General features: G+C 39.7%; 1 non-coding gene across 1 annotated transcript; it reads left to right on the top strand.

The window, feature by feature from the left end:
• The first annotated feature begins 1,160 nt into the window (after positions 1 to 1,160).
• On the top strand, positions 1,161 to 1,265 carry LOC115873209. Its single transcript, XR_004048282.1, has one exon. It is a non-coding gene; the product is annotated as a U6 spliceosomal RNA (small nuclear RNA).
• The last annotated feature ends 6,216 nt before the right edge of the window (positions 1,266 to 7,481 follow it).

Consider the following 7,481-nt stretch of genomic DNA (forward strand, 5'->3'; position numbering starts at 1 on the left):
ATAAGAACTTTTGCAAATATGATAATATCTGCACAACAATTTATGCATAACAAAAACATTTCCCCTTCACAATTCAAACTACAACACATAAAACCCAGAAGACACTTTGAAGACAGCATGTGTTTGGTTTTGCTTTGCATTACTGTGTGTGTGTGTTGCACTCAGGACAGGAAAATAGTAAAGTCACGCAACAGACTGCAAAATCCCAATTTTATCCAAATCACAGAGCCTGACATGCTAAAAGCTTATAAAATGCTTTCCAATTTGAGTGATGATGAGAAGCTATACAACTTGCACCTGGAAAGCCAAAGCATGAAATGGAAACAGGCAGCCGTTTATCTACATTCCACTCAAAGCTATAAAACTGTCCAGGGACACACTGAGGAGGAGCTTAGGGTTGTTTCAAAGTAGAAAGTGCCTTCTAACACATGAAATTGTCTATGGCCAACAGCTGAGTAATTGACATATATAATTTGTTAAAAATATAACACAAATACTTCAGGTGAAAGCTTTTAAATACTTACTCTACTGATATTTGTCTTCATCGAGGTCTATCATCTCCCACCTAATCTTTCTGACACAGTCCAGGAGACCCATCCTTGTTACCCAGAGCCCCCTATTCTGAATAGATTCTATATAGCCATTGTTTCTTATCATTTAAGTTGCTTTTTATTAAAAACACCTCCAACCCTAATCTTCTCTCTCCTGGACTATTATAAAACACTTGCTCAAAGCTGCTCAAAAACTGGCAGAAATTCCAAAGCACTTCTAACTTAGTTAAACACCTTATCTTGTCTTTCAAGACCTTGAAAGCAATGGTTTCAATTCAACTGATAGATCTTCTTCTAAGTTAATACTCTATGACTTTATGACTCTAAATATCATATCCTTTCTTATTTCCCAATAGTAAGCAACCTTCAATTACACACTTCAGATGAGCTAGTACATTTACAAGACAATTAATATTCTTTAACAGTTTTATTGACATAATTCATAAACCATACAATTCAAAGTTTTAAATATATTAAAGAGTCATGAAATCATCACCACAATCAATTTTAGAGCATTTTCTGTTTTCTTCATTTTTGTTCTCATTATTATCTCCCCACTCACACACCCCACAACTTCCCCTGCCATAATGTTAAGAAAGTATTAATCCAGTGCTCGCTTTGGCAGCACATATAGTAAAATTGGAAGATAAGAGAAGATTAGCATGGCCTCTGTGCAAGGATGACACTTGAATTTGCGAAGCATTCCATATTTTAAAAAAGAAAATAAAATATCAATCCAATTGCAATTTCCATAGATTTATCTATCCTAGATTTCATATAAAGAAAAATATGTAACCCCCCTCTCCCACTCCCCCCACCACCAAAACAAACAAACAGGAAAAACCCAATGGAAAAGTAGGAAGTAATGAAAACTAGGACTAATTTAAAATAGGTCAAAGGAGACCAAATGATAAGGTGTTAAATTTTAAGCTAATTTAACATCTGCATTCATCTACTTTCCAATGCACTCTGTCTGATAGCAAGGCTCCTCACCTACTCAATGATCAGAGGGCATTCTCCCGAAGTCAGGGCATTTGAAATGGATTTGGAGGTTCACTGTATTCTATTGCTTTCTGAAAACCAGGTGCTCGGGATTTAAGGACTAACACAGTTCCCTCCTCTAGTTTTGGATCTTATTATTTACAGTCCTTGGACCACAAAGGCTTGTGTGCTTCTTTGGATTTAGGTGTCACCTCATTTAAATCTGATGTTTACCCATTTCACATTTCATGCTTCAGTAACATTGTTTTCTTGGTTTTTCCAAACAGGCTATTTTGTTATTATTTCTTCCTCCAACGTCTTTCTTCTCTGTTTCCATCTAAATTTAGCTCTGGTGGTGATTCCAGTGTAACATTGACTTCAATCACCTAATTTTTCCTGCCCTCTAAACATCAGACAAAATTAATTATTTCCTTTTGGGAGCATTACCCCAAAATGTATTTGGGTATTAAAACAACCATCACAATATATTTCATTTATATATAATACCAAGCACCATCAAGTCTATTTCCACTCACGGCAATCCTATATAGAGTTTCTAAGACGGTAAATCTCGACAGGAGCAGGCCTTTCAGAATCAAGGACTTTGCCGTTGAACTGCTGTGAAGCTGTTCGACATTTACCCACTAGTACCACTAGGGGGCACTAGATTTAGTTATTTTCCCTATTAGATTTTGAGTTTGACATGGGACTGGCATCCCTAGGTTGTAAATGATTAAGCTAACTGAAAAGCTAGCAACTCAAACCCATCCAGAGAGACCATGGAAGAAAGTCTTGGTGATCTGCTTATAAAAGCTCGTAGCTTTGAAAATCATATGAAGCAAAGCTCTGTTCTGTCACCATGAAATAGAAACAGCTCAATGGCCACTGTGAAAGGGGGCCTCAAAGCCATGATGACTCCTTCAGTGGTGGAATTCTCTCCTTCCATGTGGAGAACACAGGTTCCGTTTCTGACCAATGTATTTCAGGCACCACTAACACCACTCTTTCAAAGGAGGCACATATGCTGATGAAAAATTAGGCCAAGACGGACCAGAAAGAAAGACCTGTGACGTCCTTTTGATAATGGGGTAACAAAAATCCTGTAAATTGCGAAAGTCTAATTCATAACCAATTACATAGATGGCACAAGACTGTATAACATTTTGTTCAGTTTCACACGGTAGCAAGGAGTAGAGGGACAACTGGAGGCACCTAACAAGTCAAGATTTATGTTATAATAATAAGAGTATGGACCAAGACAGAATGTTGGACTCAAATCAGACCTCTGCCAAAGACTAGCTAGATGATCTTGTGTATGAGTTAGCTATGAAGCTATGGTTTAGATAGTAGCTCTGCTGCTTGGTGTCTAGTTTTGCTGATCTACTTAAGATTTGTTCATGCATTTGTGATCAGTCGTGGGCTACCTGGGGGTAGGTAGTCCAGAATGGCTATAAGTAGGTAACTCAATGTTTCGACCTATGGTAACTAACAATATTGTCTAGATTTATCCTCATGGTGGAAACAGTTCCAAGACAATTGCAGAGGCATATATGGCTTCTTACGCCTTCGGCTGGGAACAAGAGCAGTATCATATTGGTCAAAATCTATTGGTGAAACAAATGCATTATCCCATTATCTTTTAGCTCAAAAATTTTCACAAATTTCTTGAAGCCCCCTTGTACAGACCAAATTTAAAAGGTGAGGAAAGAAGTATGAATGTGAACCAATATGATTTGAATTGAAAAAGTTGTTAAATGGAACCATCTTAATGACCAATCAGAAGGATGTTTGTGACTCAGCCACTTTGTCAAGGAGATAAATTTCCAGGGGTTGTTGGAACACTCTTCTCTACCTAAGACTTAAAAAGGGAAAGAAAAATTCAGGCAGAATTGGAAAATTTGCTACACTTAAGAAATATTTTCTTCATTTTTTTAAGTTAACATTAAAAATTTTAAAGAAGCAATAATTTTAAAGAAACTTGTGTTTTTTAATCAAATGATAGCTTTAGAGTAGCAGTGTGAATGAGTTGACATAGCTTATATTATGAATGATAGACAAATATACTTAAATATAAATTAGTAAAAAGAATAAATATTAGCGTACATATATACATGATAATTATTATTGTCTATTATCGTGATGATAATAGGAATGGCATCATTAACTAACTTCACTTATGGCCCATCACATTTATTTTTGGTTGATTTGTTTTTCAACTATGTCTTTTTCTTCTCTTACAACTAATGGAATGATATCTCGTTTGTTTATTTTGTAAAGGGCCATTTTTTTATGAATTTATTTTTTGGACTATTGCTTATGCTTACCTACCCTCTTAAAAAATGCTTTAGTAAGCTTGAATATGGACAAAAAACATTCAGAAAATACTTCTCCCAAACATTGCATGAAATAGCTTAATTAATCATCCATACTTTGAGTTCTTCTTATGAGAGAGATATTATAAAATTATGATTGTTTCAGTAAAAACTATAAAAAATGCTGTTAGATAATTCAAGTATCACTTTCAGAAAACTGATAATGTCAATGTTGTCTTTATTAGAATGAAGAAACAGTAAGAGGAAGATTTTTAAAACCTAAGAATAGAGAACACTCTGAGTCAAAAAATAGTTCTGGAGTGTCAACAAATGCAGAGTCTGATCCATGTCAAGTGCAGCCGTCATATTCCATAACTACCGTAAACAGATGAGTGAACTCCGGCCCACAGGCATGCACTGATATCCTAGACCAGCAAGGATACCAGCAGCCCTTTATGTCTGCTCTGACTTTGGCTTTCGCAGCTGCTGTTTTCTCAGTGTTGTCTCGGGGCAGTTTCCTGTTGCCAAAGCTGATGGCCTGCCCACGCCCGCCCGGGCCTTTCAAGTGTCAACACTCCCGAGCTGCTGCAGTGGTCAAATGCTTGTTAATGAGATACAGCAGCTGGGTAGGGGTGAACCACTGAGATGGATAAAGGAATGCCGCTGGTGCAGGAAGCGATGCCTTTTGAATCTTTTCAACAGAGTGAAAGCTTTCAAATCAAAGAGAGTGTGTTGTATTCATTAATAAACCCAAGTTCCCATGCAGTCACATGAAAGCCAGCAGTTTAACTTTGCATCGGACAGGTGAATTTCCCCTAGATTTTACCCTGAAAGACAGTGAACAAGAAAAGGCTTCCACTGAGAATAAAGCAGCACTTCCTCATCTAGGGGTCTGTCTAGACTGCTAAGCTAAGCAAGGGGTTGCTGTATTCTTTTTTAATTTATCTCTCTGTGTGTGTGTGCGCGCGCGCGCGCGCCTGCGTGCACACACACGCATATGCATCTTTCAGTGCACATAGCAACCATTCCAGCTACCCTCTCTTGTGTCTTTTAGGCTAAGCATTCCTTTTCCTTTATGTATTTATCACAAAGCCTGATTTTCAGAAACAGAAAGCAATTCAACGATTACTTGTGAGAAAAAAATACCTTGGAATGGATGCCAGGTCCACATGATCTCTGCCTCAGTTGGAATGTAGCTGTGCACCCCTTCCCTCCCCCACCCACCCTGGAGCTGAGATGCTTTCTCCAGGGAGGCTTGAAAGTTGGCAGCATTCGATGGCCCCAACAGCTGGGTGAATGCAGAAGAGAGGGGCATTGATGTTCACTAACGGGTAGGGAGTCCTGAAGATAATGTTGAGAGAAAAGCATTAGTTTAAAACATTTGCTAGAAAGTTTAACCCACAGGGAACAAAAATAGCTACAACAAATAACAACAGAAATAGATTTTCTATTTTCAGGTTTGAGAGAATTCAGAATAAATTATTACTTTTAGTAGTAGGGATATGTAACTTGAACCAAAAGAGATTTGGAGACATTTTCGTGTTTCAACTGCTTCCATTTTTCTCAACACTGGTGCATGAACTAATAATTCACAGCTATCTAAACACTGCAAAACCAAAGCATCATCTATTTATTATCCTGGTGACATATTTAATTGCAAGCTAGATTAGTTTGCTAAGTACATATACAACCACGGAGAAAAGATATACCCTTCAAGGTGCATCAGTTTTCAAAATCTTCACCAATTGATTCCTTTTAGGCAAACTCTAATAAAGTGTTCAGGCCATATAAAAAGAGAAATGAAAATGATATTATGATATTATCATGTGTCAGGCACTTAGCTATTGTTGTTAGGTACCGCTGAGTCAGTCAAAGTCATGGTGACTGTGTTAGGCTGCATTTCCTAGAGAAGGATGCCCAGTGACACCTGCATGTGTATGCATAAAGGAAGGGATTTCTATCAAGAAATGGCTCATGCAGCTGCTGGGTAGATCCAGTGCAGTTCAAGCCTGTGGGTTAGATGTAAGCTGGAGGCCTCTCCTGACCCTTGTAGCTGCAAGCACTGATGCACAGGCAGCAAGATGATGCAGGAAGACCACGGGATGGTGGATGTAGAACTGAATGCATCTGACGTCTGCCAAATGACTCTTTTTTCCTTTCTTTCTTTTTCAGTTTCGTGATGCCTGACTCCTTTAGAAGCACCCATGTTGATTCATTATTCTGAATACACAGTGGAAGGTGGCTCTGCTTGATGTGATAAGCAAAAGCAAAATGAGAAGACATTTAAATACTCTTGAAATTAGTGTTTGCGCAAATAGGTATTTGGTGGGGTGTTCTAATTTGCTTCTAAAAGGCCCAGAAATAAACCGGGAAACAGTGAGGTCCTCTTCGAATGTGAGTCAGCTGCCTGTGGTTCACTTGCAAGAGTTCATTGTTAGTGAGAAGTAAAATGGTGATGTCTCATATGCATCAGTTCTACCTTGTTCTTGGATGAGAATCAGGAACCAAGCCCAAGACATAAGCTTTGCCATTTCTACTGGCCTCTGGAGTATTAATGAATATCCGAAACGCAACTCACTGCCATTGAGTCGATACTAACCCAGTTCTACCTTATAGGACAGGATAGAAAGGCCCTTGTGGGTTTCTGACACTAACTCTTTAAAAAATATATTTTTATAGGGGTTCTTACAGCTCTTATAGCAATCCATACGTACATCCATCATGTCAAGCACATTTGCACACATGTTGGCTTCATCATTTTCAAAACATTTTCTTTCTACCGTCGCCATTGATATAAGCTCATTTTCCCCCTTCCCTAACCTCTCTCCCTCCTGAACCCTTGATAATTTATAAAGTAATTTTTTTCCTGTTTTATACTGACCAGTCTCCCTTCACCCACTATTCCGTTGTCTGTGGTCCAGGGGGGGCTCTTACTCCTTGGAGGCCATGTGGACCATGAGGTCCACCACTCTGTTGCTGTAGCCAAATTCATTGTCAGACTAGGAAATAAGCTTGACAAAGTGGTCGTGGAGGGCCATGCCAGCCCCAGCATCAAAGGTGGAAGAGAGGGCCTCACTGTTGAAGTGAAAGGAGACAACCTGGTCCTCAGTGGAACTCAGGATGCCCTTGAGGGGACCATCGGCTTACCTGCTTCACCACCTATTTGATGCCATCGTACTTGGCAGCTTTCTCCAGCTTTCTCCAGACAGCAGGGGAGATCCACAATGGACATGTTGGGGGTGGGGACACGGAAGGCCATGCCAGTGAGTTTCCCTTTCAGCTCCGGGATAACCTTGCCCACAGCCTTGGCAGTGCCAGTAGAGGCGGGGATGATATTCTGGGCATCCCCACGGCCATCACCCCACAGTTTCCCAGAAGGGCCGTCCACAGTCTTCTGGGTGGCAGTGATGGCATCGACTGTGGTCATGAGTCCTTCCATGATGCCAAAATTGTCAAGGATGACCTTGGACAGGGGGGCTAAGCAATTGGTGGTGCAGGAGGCATTGCTGACAATCCTGAGGGAGTTATCATGCTTCTTGTGGTTCACGCTCATCACAAACATGGGGGCATAGGCATTGTGATCAGTTTCCCTCTTCTCCCCCCCCTACCCACTTTTCCCTACCCTCCTGGTATTGCT

This window comes from Echinops telfairi, unplaced genomic scaffold, assembly GCF_000313985.2.
Source record: "Echinops telfairi isolate 266 unplaced genomic scaffold, ASM31398v2 ScPeMD7_7467;HRSCAF=8505_0, whole genome shotgun sequence".
Classification (NCBI taxonomy): Eukaryota; Metazoa; Chordata; class Mammalia; order Afrosoricida; family Tenrecidae; genus Echinops; species Echinops telfairi.